Raw genomic sequence first — 19,239 nt, forward strand, 5'->3', positions numbered from 1 at the left:
CTGCTCAGTATCTTACCAGCTTGGATCCATCTATCCCTGCTTCAAACTATATATACTGATTTTGTTGTTTCACCCACACAGTTAACTGATAGTGGAGTGCAGTTATGGGTAACATATCCAGTTTTTCCCTTTCCAATGTTCCTACACTGAGTAGAGGGGTCTATTTGCCTCTTTACTGTATGTTCTGGAAGTCTTCATTCTGTGATCCAAACCCTAAAAAGCCCGTGTAGCCATGCAGTTTTGTTTTGGAGTGTGTGCATTTCTGTCACAACTCCAGGCTTCCTTCACACCAGTCATGGGCACTCTGACCTTTCCAGGACTTAGTATTTGTGCTTTGAATAGATGTTTCTGGCTAGATGATGTATTGTGCCAGTAGCAATTCAAATAATTCTTGGTATCCTGCATATCCTCTTTGAAAGTGGCCTTCTTAGGCCAGCAGACCCAGCTTGGAAGATCTTCAGAATATAGAAAAAAGGTGATGATGTCAACTGTTCTGTTAACTTGTGTTTCTCAGGGAAAGCCACCACATAGCTCAGTCCCTGTGGTACTAGGCCACAAACTGAAGTCCCAAAAGAAGTTCTTCTCTCTGGGTTACATCATTAACACTTCAGAGAACACCATGGCAGCACTCAGACAGACTTAATTCTAAATCAAACCATCATCTGGAGTGAGCAGCTTGTGTTTCGCCTGTCAAAAAGGTTCTGCTAAGTAACTAATGTGGTCCATCTCTTTTTAGGCCAGAGAGGTTGCCATGGTAACCTATTCAAATGTAGATAGATATGCTTTTGAGTCATCATCAGAGCCTGGCTTTGATAGTACAAGGTTTGGATTGACAGCCAGTACTGCATATTGTGTAGGTTGGCACGCCTCTGGACCAGAAGGTCCTGGAATTGCTGCTGTTGCTGCCGGATGAGGCTTGCTACGAAAAAAACATGTACAGCTCCCTGCATTTTCTCCGATATTCTCCTCAATGGCAGTCATGTATTCCTTGGTGTTCTCACTCTACAAAGAGGTAGGTTGAAGATCACACTCCTACGTATGACAAGTTCCTCAGTTTAAAAGTCCTTCCCCAAAACAATGGAGTTTTTTTGGGGGAGGAAGCCTCTGGGAAAGAGGCTGTGTTACTTATTTTAGGGGAAACTGTGTTACTTATTTTAGGGGAAATGTATACTTTGAAATAGTATCACAGAAGTCCTTCTGAAACCACTTTCCATGATAAATACATTTGTAGGAAAGCAGTTTCCTGTTAAAATCAGGCATCCTGAAAAATTGCAGTTCTTTAAAACTTTTGCAAAACAAGTGCTACAATGTCAAATGTTTCCCATCTGTGAGCTTCTTTACATCCTCAGTTTCCAACTCCTAGAGGGATCTGGTTTCCCTGTGTTTGAAAAAGATGAAAAAGACATTATGTTAATTTAATCATAAAATTTCACTCACATCCAGAAGGACTAGTACAACACAAGTCATGTCTCTAAAAATTTGTATTTGGTTCTGCTGATTGTAACACAGCTAAGTTGAATTTACGTACACCTATTCAACGTAAAGCTTTTGCTTCTCTGTAGGAATTCCTGGAAGTCAAAAACTGTCCTCAACCCTGTTATAATCAGGTCCTTCTTTGGCAGCTTCTTTTGAAGCTCACCCAGTGATACAAAATGAAATTTCCTTACTCCAGTTGTGCAGCAGAACCTACCTCTTTGCTGGCTAAAATGGAAACTTTGTTCCTGACGTCAGCAGAAACCTTTATGTGCTCCCTCTAGAGGGATATTTCCTGTGAAGCTCCAACACGTGGTATCTGCAGTATCCAGACTTCACAAATCTGTTCAAGAAAGTTCTTAGAAGTACGTTCTACTAGGTACCTACATAAGCAAGAAACCTCCTGCTAGCTAAGATTAAGAAATTGTGACAAGTTCTACATTACATTTCTCTAAGCTTGCCACTTAGGGCATTTCATCATACCTAGAAATCATTCTTTGAGCAGCACAAGCAAGAATGCTTGGTTGTCTATCCCTTTTTCCTCCCAGATCCTCTATCTCCTCCCAGTCCAATACATTATTTCAGGTTTTCAGATTCCCTTAGTACCTCAGACACTGAACTACCCCAAAGCTCCAGTATGTGACCCTGCACTATCTGTTGAGCAATTAGAACTGTAAACTGTGATTTATTTGGGGTTACACGTATAGAGCTTGGCCACTTAGCCAACCAAACAGAAGCATTAGCAGTTCAACTTGAAGAGTTCAGCTTTTCCCAAAGTGAGAAATGGTTAACTAATTAACCAGGATCAATTCTCAACCCTGCATCAGTTTTCACAGAACTTCTTTGAACCTCTTTTATTCAAGACCTCCGCCCAAGAAGGGTCTGTCAAATCACAAGGTGGCTGATCATTATTATTAAAAAAAAAAAAATTATGAGAGATGGGTCTAATCAAAAGGCAGTCCACTCAGTCCAATGAAATCAGAATGAAGAGTTTCTTTCCAGTGTGCCTTTACTGTGAGGGTGGTGAGACACCAGAACAGGTTGCCCAGAGAAGCTGAGGCTGTCCCATCCCTGGCAGTGTTCAAGGCCAGGCTGGATGAGGCTTTGAGCATCCTCATCTTGTGGAAGGTGTCCTTGTCTGTGGCAGGGGGTTGGAACTAGATGATCTTAAGGTCCCTTCCAACCCAAACCATTCTATGATTCTATGATATAAACCAAACCAGCTGTGTGTACATTACCTTTATTTCAAACTTGGATCCCTGGCTATCCAGAGTGTTGTGGCCCTTGAGTGTATTCTGTGGCACTGCTAATGTAGGCTAATTGCTATGTGGGCTAGTGCTCCTTTTTTGTAGGGCACACTTTCTAGGGGCCTGCAGCTTCACCTCTGTGAGCTATTCCAAGGAACTGGCAAAGCAGGCAAGGTTGGTGCTGACCTTATGCTGAGAATACCCCTGCCTTATCGTGATCACTCCTGCATGCCAGCGGCACAGCCAACCAGGCCTGTGGTATCAAATCCCACAGGGGTAGTCCAGCCAGAATGGAACTACTAAAATAGCATGTCAGCTGCCAGGCAGTGTTTTTCTGCTAGTGCGAGGATATCCCTCAAGTATTCCTGCTATAGGCTCCCCAGGCTGGCTGTAACAGTCTGGGAAGGGCAGAATGCCACAAGCACCTGTGGGGGAAGCAGGTGTGGACACAAATCTGAAACCGGGGTGGGAAGAATAATGTCATATAAACAATTCGGTGCTAGCATGTCAGCCAGCTCACTCTTCCTGTGGTTAAGTCAGGTCCCAGTCCCCTCTAGAGGTGTAACAGGGGGGATGAGTCCAGAAGGTCACTAGATGGTTTGTGGTGAGTTAGGCTGACTTGACTCTGTTGGACCTTCCAGTTTTCCATTCCCATTCTTTTAAAGAGGCTACGGGGCTATCTATGTCCTAGCATCAATGTTAGTGACTTCTACCCCAAAGGGACTCTATTATTAAACTACTTGCCTGCTGAACTCACCTGCTAAGTTAAAAAAAAAAAAAAAAAAAAAAAAAGGTTTGGAGAAGTGTCAGTTCTCAGTTCTCAGGAAATCGGAAAACTTTGTGAGGGGTCCAGACCCTCCCCAGAAGAGTGTTCATTTATTCAGCAGAGATATGTTTGTGAAAAGACCTGACCAAAAATGGCTTGAACCATCCTCAAACCAGTTCAGGAAATCCTGAGCTGGGCCAGATGCTTGTGTTTTGGCAACACTTGCTGGGCAAGAACTGGCCTATAAGCGTTACAGAACAAATAGTTGAATAGTTGCTCTTTATTAGTGGTTTTCCCTTTATGGGAGTGTGTATTGGCATGTGTTGTTGCACTAAGGTCAGTTCCAGGTTTTATATATTGAGTAAATCTGTGGCAACACAAGACACACAGCTAGTACACAAGTGTGCTACAGCTGTCTGAAACTCCTGCAGTCACACTGATTTGTTTAGGATACATTTACACAATGACAAAGTCGTAACTACAGACTGAATAAACTTGTGGTCAAGTGTTGTCAGTGTCAATGTATTTGGAGATTTTTAAATAAAGTCTTAGATCTAGTTTAAATATAAATGTCTAAAATTTGCATTTTGGCTCTTAAACAGTGGTTTAAGATGCTAAGCATGTTGAGCTATGTTTGACTTTATCCACCACTTCTGTCAGTCACATCAGCTTCTGTTATTTGTATGCAAATACTGTAGACCTCCTTCCGCTTACCTTTTTTCTGCACCGGTATTAATTGTGGAAGCCTTATACAATTATATGATGTATGGAAAAAAGTGTTTTATATTGGGGATGATGGACTATCAATAAGCATTGGTTGCATAAGTGAAGATGAGGTGTGGTGTTTGCTTAAGTGCTGTGAAACTTGATCGTGAGTGGAAGAGAAAAAGGACTTCTGCTTTTCTTTTGTTGCTGGGTTTTATGCATCTGCACTGGTGTTTTTTCATAAACAGTATTTTAAACTTTCACAAAAAATCTGTCATTCACAAGAAATCTGCCACTTTTTACATTGTAGAATGGACTGGGTAAAGGTGGCAAGTCTGTGGAAATGTGAAAGATTTCATTCAGCAGCAGCTGCTCATGAAACTCACTATGCCAGTGGCTGCACAAACCCACTTCTTTGTTCTCTGTTAAGTGCATTGCCCATAAATTCTTTCCCTTCTGGAGAATAAAATTAGCATAACTCCAGATAGCCAATATTTTTATGTGTAGTGCCCATCGAGTTTATGAATGCACAGACTATCATGCTTATGAGTGCACACATCATCGAGTTTATAAGCATTGCACATAACAGTTATGCTCACAGCACATAAAGTTTATCTCTTGGTGTATAAACTCAGTTATGAAAAACAAAACCTGAAAAATTACTTGATTCACATTTTTTTCCTTCACCTTCCAACCTGTATGTCATAGCAGGTCTTTTCACAATGAGGCTCAACTGAATTTTGTATGTATTGACTGAGGATTTTTTTCCCCAGGTATGTGAAATTGGGACTACTGTAGCCAAGTTTCAGGCAGAACATAATTTTTAAGACTTCCAGTTAAAAATTACAACAAAGCTAAAGAATATAGAAAATTCAAAGTGCCTAAAAACTAACTTGTGAATACTCACAGCAGAATCCTACTAACTTCAGAGAAAATCCCAAACATGTTAATTTTTAATTTTTTTAACACAACCTTATCTTTGCTATAGCCAAGATGTGTCTCTAGTAGCGTAAGTATATAAAAAATGACGGTAACATATCTACTCTGACTTGTAAAGTTTATGTGTATCAGTATTGAATGTAAATCCCATATTTCACACTTAGAAGTCTGAATTAATACATTTTCTGAAGAACCAGACTACATCCATTTAATAAAGTAGTAATTACACAGTGCCAATTGTCTACATGGGAAACTAATGATAGAATCATAGAATAGTTAGGGTTGGAAAGGACCTTAAGATCATCTAGTTCCAATCCCCCTTCCATGGGCAGGGACACCTCACACTAAACCATCTCACCCAAGGCTCTGTCCAACCTGTCCTTGAACACCACCAGGGATGGAGCATTCACAACTTCACTGGGCAACCCATTCCAGTACCTCACCACCCTTAGAGTAAAGAATTTCTTCCTTATATCCAATCTAAACTTCCCCTGTTTAAGTTTTAACCCGTTACCCCTTGTCCTATCACTACAGTCCCTAATGAAGAGTCCCTCTCCATCACCCCTACAGCACCCCTTCAGATACTGGAAGGCTGCTATGAGGTCTCCACACAGCCTTCTCTTCTCCAGGCTGAACAGCCCTGAAAATGAAAATGTAATGAAAAACAGTGCTCAAATTGTCACAGGTACTTTATACCTGGAATGGACATTTCCTACATGAAACAGAGTACCAAACACTGTGTTACGTAGCTCATCTGCTTTATAACTGCTAACTCTCCCTTCCTGGTACTTAGCTACTCTAAATAATACTCTCATTGCTAGGTTAATGCCAGTGGTCACTGAACAGGGCAGTTCCCCAATACATTGAAAAGCCAGCTCCCCTGATCAAATGGTCAACTAGCTGAAATAAGATGTATTTGAGTTGTGCTATGGGAAGTTATTTACTTTTTATTAAACTAGACAAAGTCCTAATATTACAGAACATCATAGGATGTATCTAAGATGTAAAGCAAGACCTGCCAATCCTAATCCAAAAAGCAAAGCAAAAGCAGTATTTATCAAAAGAAGCCTGATGCCCGAGACTAGTCTTACAGACACTTTTACTGAGGCTGAATTCCTATCTGTACCATCTGACTCTATCATCTCCTTAATCTCAGAGATCTCTTCTCCCCACCCCCCTCCCCATTTGTACATATCTCCTTGCCTGCAGTAACCCTGCTCCTTGTCCTCTCATATTCAGTGAGTTATCTGTCTCCTCAGAACCTCAGCAGCAACAATGCTGAAGAGACAGAAGAGACATTCTCTCCACTGGAGGTGTGGGTGCTGGAGCAAGCAACTTGAATTAGTCCGCTTCTGTATTAGTTGGAGAAGCAGGAACTTTGGAGAAATCATCAAAGTTTCTACTGTGCCTGGGCAACTGTCATTCTTTAGACATCTGTAATTTTGCTTGGAGATGATAATATGAAGGATTGTCCTCTTCTGCCCTGTGGAGAGAATCAAGTTTGTTTCTAATAGGTCTCAAAGTCAGTGTTCAATAAGCCAGGCACAGAATATAATCAACTAATACACATGGTATGTAGTCACCGAGACCAGATTCTCTTGTATGTAGGATGCAGAACCATATTCTACATATGTGGAATGCATCAGGTGTCTTGGACATGCTGTACATGTGTGCACAGTGGTCAGAGCCTCGGGCACTCATAATATGAAATCTGGAGTAAACCTGAAAGGAACAGAACTACTCTGACACCAGGGCAGCACCTATATTGATTAAAATCTGGTTCCAGAGGACTGAGTTTTCAGTTAAAAGTTTAAGGGTTGTACACAAATCTAAAAGAACACATTTCTTCCTAATTTCATCCTGAGAAACAGCTGAAACCTTCCTGGACTTGTTTTTTGTGGCTTTTTTTTTGGGGGGGGGTGGGAGGGGGTGTTGGGGTGCATTGGGGTTTTTTGTGTCCAGAACATTCAGGCTGAGTTCAGGCTCAGGCAAACATCCAAATAATTTTTATTTGTTTGTTTTCCATTGTTTATAGGCTTGCCAAGCTTTAACTGTCCTGTGTGTTGCATCAGGCTGACACCTCCTCCCCCCTTTATTTTTTTAAAGGGGAAGGAACAGGAAGAATTTGGGGCATTTTAGAAAGAGTAGTATTTTGGTGTTGGAAATTTATAAGCAACTGGAAAAACAAGAGCAAGTTTAAAAGGCTGGAAACATAAGCAGCAAAAATATTTCTAGTTTAGATTTTCACAAGAAAAAACTGTCTTTTTTCATGTTGCTTTCCAGGGTAGTAAAAATCAGTGTGTAATAAATTATGGCACATATACAAAACTCTGCGTCATAATTTTTACACAAACCCCAGATAGCACTAAGCATCATCTACCTCTTAGCCAAAGAGACAACAATATACATTTTTTTTTACAGGCAACAGACACGTGTCACTGTATGGGCTCCACAGAAGAAAAAATTCAGAACTAGGGAAGTTTTCCAAGCATTTGTTGTTCCTTTTCCCAACAGTATCATAAACTACGAAACAGGGCTTTCTGCAACAACTTCCAGTTGCATCTCAAAATTATGACACTGACTTTGCCACTGTTAAGTTCTGAGAGAAAAGGTGTTAAGTCACTGCTTCTTCCAAGCCAACAGAAGCAACTGAGAGATTGAACATGACTCCCACAGTACACCTTCTTTTACATGTTTCATTTTAGGGTTAGAAGAAGAATATTATCTAATTATTTATATTATTTAGAACACTTATTTATAATATATATATTTATATATTGTTTATACTATGTATCCTATACATTAATGATATCCTATTAACAGTATATGGTATTATCTATTGTAAATATAATATTTAAATAAAATTCACCTATTCAAGAATTAACCATATTCCTAGTCAAGTGACAAGGTTTGTGTGTGACACTGATTTTACACACCTGTGATAGAGACTGCAATTAAGTTCTGGAGTTTACATACCACTGATGGAGTCACTATCCCTTCCTAGATGTCTGATCTTCTAAATGTGGTCATCTTTCCAGTGCCCTGCTAGTGTAGGGAAGACACAGGGCCTGGACCTGCCACCTCCAAAATGGCACAGCATCTGCAACGGAAATGTCAGTGGCAGAATGAATAGTTAGAAGCAAATTTAAGGCCATTACTAAGGGTGTAAGGTAACTTTGTGAGGAGCATAATCAGCACTACAGCAGCTTGATATTCATATAGGACTGTAAATGATTTTAGCTATATATAACCTAGAATGAGTAGTGTTTCTTGCTGCATCAATACAGATATTTCAGTTTTAAATATCTCCAGCATCAAAATAAAGATTTATTTTCTTCAGACTTAGATTGTTTTCCTTAATGGTGCCACAAGCCAAATTTCATCTTTTCCATCATGATTGTGTGACATTTCAAATGGTGACTAACAGAAAATGTATTTTCCTTATGCTATATAAGTAAAAAATAACTGATTTTGCTTAAGTTTCCCAGTAACTCTCTAGTTGAAACAAAGCATACAAAGCTCCAGTGCAAAAGGATTTTTAATGAAGAAGAAGAGAAAGTAGAAAGGATAATCAACCTTAGCTAATACAGTTCAATGCAGCAAGCATTATAATCTGGTGAATGTGCAACAGCTGATGAGCAAAGATGAGCATCTTTGATACAGTCTGTTTTCAGGTTACCTTTATGCAAATGAATAAAAAAGGTTTCAATTCAAGCTGCATTGAGGTAATATGTCCTACCATACACGCGTAAGGAGAGAAGTTGTGAGCATACAACCACAAAGGGGGAAATTACACTGGCTTCTTCTCATGATACAGTCATGCTCCCTCTTGCATTCTTACCTCCCACATTTGCACTCATGTCTTTTCTGTTTCTCAAAATGGCAGTGGCCACCTTAAAACCAAACCAAAACAAAACAAAAAAGTATTTTTGACAATTCATGAAGATTTTCCTTTTATTTTTGGAGAAGGATCTTGAGGTGCCTCTTTTTACACAAGGAGGTATCCTTTTTTCCACCATGTGCTCGCTCTTTCTTTTCTTGCTTTCTAAGTTAATTTTCTCCCTCTGCTCAGTGATACACCTTTGTAGCTAGCAGCTGTCCCAGTCATCACCAGCAGAACACTCAGACACCAGCATGCCTTCCCTGCAGAGGGCTGCTGTGAGGTGTTTACACATGGGTGACCTACTTCAATGTGTAACTGGTTTTGACACTACTTTCCAGCTATATGGATTAAGATTTTTAATCCCTGAAGACATCAGTGTTTCTCCCAACCTTTTATGACTCTGATCATAGTAAAATAAAATCCACCACGGAGTGTGTCCAAAGGAGGGCGATGAAGATGTTGAAAGGTCTTGAGGGCAAGACTTACAATGAGCAGCTGAGGTCACTTGGCTTGTTCATCTTTGAGAAAGCTCAGAGGTGCACTCAACAGTCCACAACTTCCTCTAGGGGGGGCAGTGGAAGGGGAGGAGGTGCTGATCGCCTCTCCACGGTGACCAGCGATAGAACACAAGGAAATGGAATGAAGCTGTGTCAGGGGAAGTTCAGACTGGACATGAGGAAAAGGTTCTTCACTGAGAGGATGGTCAGTCACTGGAACAGGCTGCCCGCAAAAGCAATTATAGCACCAATCGTGTCAGAGTTCAAGGAGCACCTGGATGATACTTCTAGTCACATGGTTTAGTTTTCGGTAGTCCTGCAAGGAGCAGGTAGTTGGACTCCATGATCCATATGGGTCCCTTACAACTTGAGATATTCTACGGTTCTGTGATAATGTTAAACTTCATGGTTTCTTAATCTTCTCTTTTCTATAGTATTTGCCTGACAAACTGTAATATTTGGAACTTCAAACTCATCTAATTTGGTATCTGGTTTCCAGCAGCAGCCAATAAAGGATGCCCAAGGAAGAGCTTACAAACAAAGTAAGCATGTTATCTTCAAGCATTACCAGTGTCCAGTAATCCGTGGTTTGGAGGTTTCTACAATGTGGATAGTGGGGGATGTTTTCTTATTTAACAGTCCTTATATTTAATGGACTTTTCTTCTGTTAATTTGCCAGTTGGGTTTATCTCCTAAACCCTTTGCATCTTGCAGCAACATACAGTATCTTGCAGCAAAGATTGCCTCTGCTTACAATTATGTAGAGAACACAACTTTTTTGTTTCGAACATGCCTCCTACCAGCTCCATTAATATTCTTAGTACTCATGTTGCAAAACAACACTAAGTGTCTCCATCTTCATCTGTTCTCTGCCACTGGTGATTTTGTAGACCTCTGTTGTATCTCCCCATAGTCATCTGTTTTTTTCAGTGTTAACAGCCCATAGGTATACCTCATACAGAACCATTCTGTTTTCTCTGATTATCCTTGTTAAATCTTTTCTGAATCACTCCTAGTTCTATTATGCTTTTTTTTGAGATGTGAAGGAAAGAACTGTACATACTATTTAATATGCAGAGAACTATGGATTGATACTGGGGTGGATGTGCTACAATGTTCTAGTTTGTTCTGTTCCACTTTTAATAATTTCCAGTATTTGATTTGCTTTTCTCAGTAAAAGGGAACATTGTGCTGGTATTTTCATAGAAATATTCATTAAAACCCAAGGATCTCATTTCTGAGTGGAAAATCAGCTTACAGCCCATCCTTGTATATATAATTTTTTTCCCTTGTGCACTACTTTACACAACTGTATCAAATTTTATCTGCTATTTTATTATCCAGTCACTCAGCCTTGTAAGGTGTCTTTAGTTCTTCACAATCACCCTTTCAACTGCATCACAATTTGTCCTCTACCTTTCCTTTACCTGAATAGCTTAATATCATTAGCAATCTGTGATATTTCACTGCTCACCCTCTTTTTCTAGATCATTTATGAGTACATTAAGCAGCACAAGTCACAGCACAGGTCCCTGCAGACTCTTCTTGTGATCTCCCTCTATGAAAACTGACCTTTTATTTCTGTTTTACTTCTGTTTCCTGTCATTTAGCCATTTTTTGATCCATTCCTCTTGCTGCTCCTTGTTGCATAAAGATGCATTTTTTATTTATTTATTTTTTTAATGATGCTTTGTCTGGGAACCTCATTGTCCCTACAAATCCTGGTAACTATTAGATCTGACATCTCCCTTGTCCACATAGATCTGTAATCCTTGATATAATGCAACAAAAGCTATATTGTCATATTTATTATGCGTACAGTGATTCTGCTCTGTAGGACAGATATTACTTACTCAGCATAGACAACGCAACAGGCTCACTTGTGTGTAGTTGCCTGGGTCTTTGTGTTTGCCTTTGCCACCTGGTTAGCAGGGAAAGGCGACACACTGCAGTTAGTAAGTCAGCTCTTTGATACTCGAGTTTTCTTAGAACTCCTAGATGTAGTCCACCTGGTCTCTATGATGTCTTGCTTATTTTATCTGCCTTGCAGTTATGTTTGAGACAGATATGCTAAATGCCCCATAATGCCAAGTTCCAGCTGTTGCACTGTGAACACAGATGCAAGAACTTGAATGTAGTCTTCTCTTACGGTCTTGCTTTCTCTGAGTGTTCCTTTTACACCTTGACGATCTACAGGGCCTACCCACTCTTTGGCAAGGCTTCTGTTCCTGATACTGCTTGGGTTTTGGTTTGATTTTGGTTGGGCTTTTTCTCATGCCTTGGCAAGTCAGTCCTCAAGCTCAGTTGTGATCTGCCTATCATGTTAAGGCAACAGAATTTATGAACTCACAGGTTTTCTGCATTTCCAAAAGTTTCCGGAAGACATCTTCTCCCGTCTACTAACTTTCTTTACCTTGTTTAAGCATACTGGCTTCCTCTTCTTCTGTGCCTTTCTTTATAATGTTCTGAGAAGCTGGAGTAGCCGCTTATTAGCAAGAGGATGTAAACTAGGTTTCTCTTAAATACCAGAGAATAGGCCTAAAGGCCAGAATTCACCTTGCAGAAGAGTTACTCTCCATCTTTCTGTCAACAGAAATTTTCTTCTCCATAATTATAGGACTCTTTCTCCTCTGACATTCCTAGTCAATGCCAAGGCCTCTCAACCAGCAGCTGAGGATTTCTCTGCAATGTTGAGAGATCTAAAACTGGAAAATAGAGTGGTTTTTAAAGAAGAATCTTATCCATATACTTGCTTTATTGCCTGTGAAAATTATTGGCTAACTTTACTGTGTACATGTGTGTGTGTCTATATGAAAGTTAAAAATGTCCATACTGTTCCTTACCCTATTTTAAAATACTGCCATACAAACATTAAAAATGCATAGTGTCACTCAGCATTTTCCGATGGTATCTTTTAGCCACCGTATATAAAATACGCCAAGAAAAAAGCTATTTTGAGGAACAAGCTACCTGGTTTTGCTTTTATGTGACAAGAAAACTGAAACCGATCTGTGTACTATCTCAGCTAGCTCCACAGTCCAACAGTCAGGATAGTGAGGTTGTAAATATCCAGTCATTAACAAACCTTAAATTGCATGCCCACTTACATACTCCTTACAACTAGCAGAAAGAAACAACAGTGGATAAAAACTAATCCATAAATTGTAATTTTAGATATGGAGGTTTAACAGCTATTTATATCACATTACAATGTAAACACCTGAGAATACTGATATCAGGTTCTGATGTTTTTTTTCCAGTCCAAAATCAATATTTAATAAAAAATAAAGAGTTCTGTTACATTAAAGTCTCCTTTGAGGCCACTACAAAACAGCTATGCAAAGCTGATTGATTATAAAAGCTGATGTAAAATGTGCAATTTATATTGCATTATTAGCAAGCACATATGCTCATTTCCTGAGAAAATACAGCAATTTCTGTTCCTTTAAGTGGTTGCTCTGACCCAAGTACTGGGCTTGATGACCAAAGGAATAAAAAAGTTACCAAGATCAAACTAGTGGGTTGATTGACCCAAGATTTTGTTATCTACATAAGACTTGTCATATGGAATATCCTGCTCCCAGATAAATTTTGGGGAAGATTTTCTGTTGAATATAATCTTGGATACATTCAGTATCTATATAAATATCAAATTATTTTTCAAGTCCTATCAGCATTCAGAAAGTTAATTTTACACATTTATCATGTGTGACTTAAATATTATTTTAACTTTTTTTTTTTTTTTTTTTTAACACTGACTACTTCAATTTATTGCTGCTGGCAGAAGTTTCAGTAGGAGAGTGCAACTTTCTACTGCGTTTACATATTTCTACCATGCTATAGTCTATCTGGCAACTTAACAAACAGTTCCTTTGCACACAGAAGTCTGCAAATTTTACTATTTTGTTAAGAATTTCTTTTTCCACATTTTTAAAGATATCAACTTGCACATTATCAAACACAATCAATCCCACAACACCCAGTATCAACTTTTTGCACTACAAAAAGTCACCATTTATTTCCATGGGTTGTTTTCCAATCTTTAAGTATTTCTTTTTCAGGATAAGGCCTCACCTGACACTATTTTATTTTCCTGACAGACTATTTCAGTAATTTTTTAAATGTCTGTATCACATGTTTTGTTTCATCTACTGTTGGTTGTCAGCCCCTGCATATGTCATATTATTTTTCCGTATTTGCTAATTCTTTTGAGAGGGGAGTAAAGCTCAGTGTAATTTTCAGTAATTTCAAGCCCTTTTTAAACTATCTAATGACATTTATTCTAAGGTAATTCCTTTAAAAAATGTGCATGGCAAATGAGTTAGTTCATTCTTCAATACCTTTGAAATTCCTTGACTAGTATTACCTCATTTATGGAATTATATGCATTTAGTTTCTTGCCTTCCTATCACCATTTCCTGCTTTTTTCAACACCTCAGCTTCCAGCACTGCTTTGTTGCCTGGCACAATAAAATTAGGTATCTATCTTGACATTTCCTGTAACACATCAGTTTGCAGTGGTTTTACTCTCTTCAGAAGAGTCCTCATCATGGTGCCACTGAAGTTAACACAAAAAACTCTATAGGTTTCAGTATCTCGGAATCTAGTCCTTGTTCTTTTCACTTTCTAGTGGCTGAATATGGTCCTTAATTAACATGGACAAAGAATGCACATCAGCATTCTTCTACTCTACTTAGGTCTCTTGTTTCCAAGCCTTTAAGCATTTACTTTCATTCTACCTCTACCTCTCAATTTTAACATGCTGTACTGTTTGGCTTTTTTTTAGACCTTTTATATGGACTTTTCCTCAGCTTAGTTTCATCTTGACTAGCTCTTTCCACATTCACATTTGAACAAATAGGTGTATTTTGTTGCCTTCTGTAGCCTTTTCTTGTTTATATATATGATATGCATAGTTCTTTTAAGTCTGATATACTTTAAAGGGTAAGTTTTAATGAAAAAGAATTTTCCGTGCAATGGGAAATGTTTTAGAAAACATTAATAAGATTTAACATGTACATAGTCCCTGTATGTGGTACACAGATTTTAATTTCATTATCTTCCTTATTTTTGATGCATTCAGAAACAATACCACTTATGTGTCACAGTGCTGGGATTTGGTATGATTTCTCCACCAAAGATAATGAATTTCAATATGCTTCCTGTTGTTTAGTGTATCAATTACAGTTATTTCTTCAGCTAACTCCTTTTTTAGTTAGGAATAAAGAATAGCTTTTCCATTCATGTGCGCTAAAAACAATCTTCAGTTTATCAAACATATATAACATTATAAAAACCATGTAGTGCTCTCTGAACTTGTCCAATAACGAACAGTATTCGGAATTACTGTTTTATTAGACTTTATTAGACTTAATAATCTCTGATCTCTTTCAGTAGTATATACTCCATATATATATACATACTTGTCTGATGGCAAATAGTGAACTTTCAAGTACATTTCTATTGTGACTCTCTATTACCTGTACAATTTCTCCCATTGGATTCCTGAAGTATACCATTGCTGTCTAAGCAAAGATTTCAAAACTATTAAAAAAAAGCAGAAACCCCTATGTTTCAGCTTCCCTATGGACATTTACCCAAATTGCACAGACTAAATTTTGCTTGTTTCAAGTTATGAATGCTATCATTCTACACCACTTAGTGTGTACATTCATATCTGGGTTGAGGCAAATATAGAAGCCTGATTATTCTGAACAATTTAAAAGTATTTATTAAAATTATGTCCCAAAGGAGATCAGTTTCATGCATAAAACAAATGTATGTATCTCTCCACTGAAGTTAATATGATTTTTCCATTTAGTTTCAGTTCAGGTTTATGTTACCTGAGTTTCCTAGTTCAGTTCTGGTTCAGGCTCAGCAAAACTCAAAACCCACTGAAGTTCAAAGTTTGGGTTTGGTTAACTTCACCAGCAGTATCACATCCAAGATGAATTCAAGCAAAGTATGTAGTCTAGTTCTTTGTGATAAATTCAGGAAAAAACAGAATATATTTATTTAATCTTATTCTCACAGCTGAATACAGCACTGCATGAATTAACAACAGCAGTTATAGAAATGAAGTAATAAAGGGCTGTCATATCAAAGTAGCTAGTGCATTTCTAAATTAATTCAGACCTCCCAAGTAAAACTATGTTAAAGAAAACCAACAGCCCCAAAATAATGAAAAAATTAAAAATTATTAAAAAAAAAAAAAGAAAAAAGGGGGAAATAAAAGAACTACTTCAAGGGAGGGAAATATTCAGTATGATCTTGTCATTAAAAATGCATATACAGTGAGAACACCTGAGGACTGCAGAATAACCCTACCATAATTACCTAACCTGTGATTCCTCAACTTGGGAATCTAACTAGCACCTCCAAATTCCTAAAAGCTGAAGAAACCAATAAAAATACCTTCAAAACTCTGCTACATGGCACAGCAGTGATCCACATGCACATAATCTGTTGGGAATATAATCTTCATCACAAACCACTGCTGCTTGAATTGCCCTGTAGCAATCCAACCAGATGAGCTGCCTTCCCACCTCCAGCCCACAGGCACCAATATTCCCCTGAGATGCCCCTTAATCCCTTTTCCCTTTTCATTCCTTCTGCATTTCCAGCCTGGAGCATGGCTGGGGCAAACAAAACACAGTTGCATCTTCCTGAAGGCCCTCCCAAACACTGGTCAAATGAAGCCTAAAAATTTTCAGTCTCTCCATTTGTCCATATTTGGAGTGGATTTTTCAAGTGGACAGAAGCAGCACGCTCGTGACAATGAGAGAACTCGGTGCCAAAATTCAAGACTTTGCTCTGAAGCTTGAACTGTTTAACTTATTTTGCTGAAATCTTTCAAAATAATTCAGCATGAGGTGGATACTCAGTAAAGAAGATTTGTAACTTGGATCAATCTGAATAAATCAGTTCCTAAAGAAATCACTTCTAGTTAGGCCTGAAACTAGTAATAGGACAGAAAAAAATAATACAAGATATGGTCACTAGATGACTCATGATCTTCCCCTCAAAGAGTTAGATTTTACTCTAGTAAACTTTTTTTTTTATCTTGTGATAAAAATGGTCAAAAGGGGAAGGGATGATGATGATAAAGGAACAATAAAAATTGGTGTCAGATTTTGTCAAGCTGAATTGATGAGGTTGGTATGCGGCTTGGGCATCTCTTAGTCACTGTAACTAGTATCAGCTTGGTCCACGCATTTAGAAACATTGCTGGCCACATCTGCAAATCTCATTGTTTTGGCCAACAGCCTTAATAGTCCACCAGAACATACCTTGCATTGGCGGTCATAGTCATGAGGGAAATAACCAATGCTGGCAAAGAAATGCACTATGAGTATTTAACTGTCAATAGAGAGAATGTATTTGGATGCCGCAGTCCTTGGGAGCCAGGGAGCTCCGGAGTAGTTTGTTTGTGATGATCTATGTTGCTAGGCAGATGGGCAGCTACAGCTTGTACCAATAGGAGCTTTTTCTGGACATGAGACTTCAGTTCCTAGAAATGAGTAACTGAAGTACCTTTAAAAAGAATGATAAACACTTGATTGTGAAAAATAGTTTTCTGAAGGCAACTATACTGCTTAGGCTGGTATTTTTCTATTTCTAGTTCTCCTTTGTCAGGGTAAAAAATAAAAATAATAAAAAAAAATCCCTCTTTACCTGCCTCACAGTAACCAGTACCTAGCTATATGAGGCATGCTTTGATTACTGACATTCAGTAAGCAAAGTTAAGTGCTCCTTTCTCTTTACACTGACCACTTTCATTCTCTCTTCTCTGAAACTAACACTCAGGAATGACTCACATCTCTCACTTCTTTCCCCAAAACAAAAGATGCTCCTAATTATGAGAGTATGCACTGTTTTTTTTTGTCAAGCTTTCCATAAGCACTCAAACAGGAAGAAGGCATAGTGATGAGGTGGTCTTCAGTACTGAAGTGTGCATAGGGGTGAAGAGGAATAGGACAGAACCATCTTCTTGGCTTCATGTAGCTGAGAGGACAGAACGCAGACACCAGACTGCTTCATGTAAGCTGTGAGCTCTTCCCTCCTGTTGCTTCAGGAGCCCCTCCATGCTCAGGAATGGTCTCTGCATGCTGTTGCTAGTGTGGTACTCCCACTACTGACAGGGGCTGAGGATTGTTTTTTTTTACCATATGAAGCTTAAGAAAATGTATCTTTAGATTGCTACTTCTAAATACCAATCTTGAAAAAGCACAGTTATTTATAAAGAACAGAGAACAGCTTCTTCATTCTCCAGTTTCTTCTAGGTGCATTTGCATTACCTGCATTCATGGAGAACAGTGATAAACATGCCAGGGGACGTCCTCAAACTCCAGTCAAGAGACCCAGCTCCAGCAATCAGGCTTCAAAAATCCGTAATGCCACCAATGAAGAGTTCCATGAGTGCCTATCTTAGGCCACCTCTTTGGAATTCTTGGAAGACAGCATTCCAGAAATCTGTTTTGACCCTTCAGCTGTACATTTCATACACATTTGTTAGAGTAGAGCCAGCTTACAGTAACTGTACTGTCCACTTCCACTTTCTCTTTATTCTGGCTTTCAGTGGTTCCATTATTTTGATTGCTAGTACTCAAACCCCAAAAATATATCACAATCCTCTGCTCCTCCACCAAACTATAGTTTAAGAACGAATTAGCAAACTCTTGCCTTTTAAAATTAGGCAAGGATGGTGCTGTAGACTGACATTTACTTGTGCTTCTAATATCTCAATTAAATGGCTGCATTTTCAACACAGTAAGAATAATGACTTTAGAAAAGCATTAAAATTCATAGCTAGGTTCATGCTTTATAGATTTCCTTTGGGACTTGAGATACCGTTGATGTGTAATTTCTGGTCCCACTGAAATCACAGGAACTACATATCCATGGCACACATCTGTAAGAGACTGAAGCATTTCTCTCAGTACTAAAACTTGACCACGTACATCAACTGTTCACCTGCAACATTTTCCAGACCATCTATTTCTTTGCTTCTGGCTTTTAAGACAAATTTTCACACCGTGTATTTTATTATAAGGCATTGCCTTCTGAAATGTATCCAACAACTTGCCAACAACTTTGAGAGAGCTGAAATGTATTTTGAAACTCAATATACTGAATCATATGTGTAATTATAACAGCGACAAATTCAGTCCTCGTATGCACAGGCTCGTGTGACTGTAAGGCACACATAAGACTAACCCCGTCAGTGTAGGCAAAAGTATAAAGACTGCGGACTCTTCCCTTATCTCCCATTGTTACCGCGCTGGTTAGAATACAGCCCCCACGCGCTACCACAGCACGGCAGCGGAGAGGCCGAGGGAGCCCACCACGAACACCAGCCGCGATACAGGATCGCCTGACCAGGCAACCTCGCCAACTGCCCGGGAACTTCCTGGCAGCTCTGAGGCAGGAGGGCGCTTCCTGCTTTGCGTCGTTCTTTACCGTGGAGGTGGGGCTGTAGGGGGCTTGCAGCCTGTTGCCAGCGAGCTGGGGGAAGGTTTACTTCCACCCTGCTCCGAGCTTTCCTCTCCATCACCCCTGCTCACTCCGTGGCTCTCCCTTAGCTCCTCTGCCGAGAACGCCACGGATTTCTCCTGCCTCCTGTAGCAAAGCGGCCCTGGGCTCCGGCACGGCTTTGGGATTAAAGCCTGCTTTTTGTTCTCCCATTGTCCCCAGCTAGCGCGACGGTGCTGAGTGAGGACCTCCAGCAAA

At 39.2% G+C, this 19,239-nt stretch overlaps 1 long non-coding RNA gene across 4 annotated transcripts; it reads right to left on the minus strand.

Annotated features, from left to right (window-relative positions):
• Positions 1-1,243: 1,243 nt before the first annotated feature.
• Positions 1,244-18,113, minus strand: LOC130599536 (uncharacterized). 4 transcript variants are annotated; one of them, XR_008972252.1, is made up of 5 exons: positions 17,808-18,113; positions 12,067-12,192; positions 11,915-11,975; positions 8,103-8,230; positions 6,459-6,613 (listed from the first exon to the last, which is right to left on the minus strand). It is a non-coding gene; the product is annotated as an uncharacterized LOC130599536 (long non-coding RNA). The 4 variants fall into 4 exon arrangements; XR_008972250.1 differs by lacking the exon at positions 17,808-18,113 and adding an exon at positions 13,877-14,045; XR_008972251.1 differs by lacking the exons at positions 6,459-6,613; positions 17,808-18,113 and adding an exon at positions 1,244-1,378 and having other exon boundaries at positions 12,067-12,327.
• Positions 18,114-19,239: the final 1,126 nt, after the last annotated feature.

The sequence above is a fragment of the Pezoporus wallicus genome, unplaced genomic scaffold, assembly GCF_028554395.1.
Source record: "Pezoporus wallicus isolate ANWC-B61680 ecotype Strahan unplaced genomic scaffold, APGP_CSIRO_Pwel_v1 contig_7011, whole genome shotgun sequence".
Lineage (NCBI taxonomy): Eukaryota > Metazoa > Chordata > Aves > Psittaciformes > Psittacidae > Pezoporus > Pezoporus wallicus.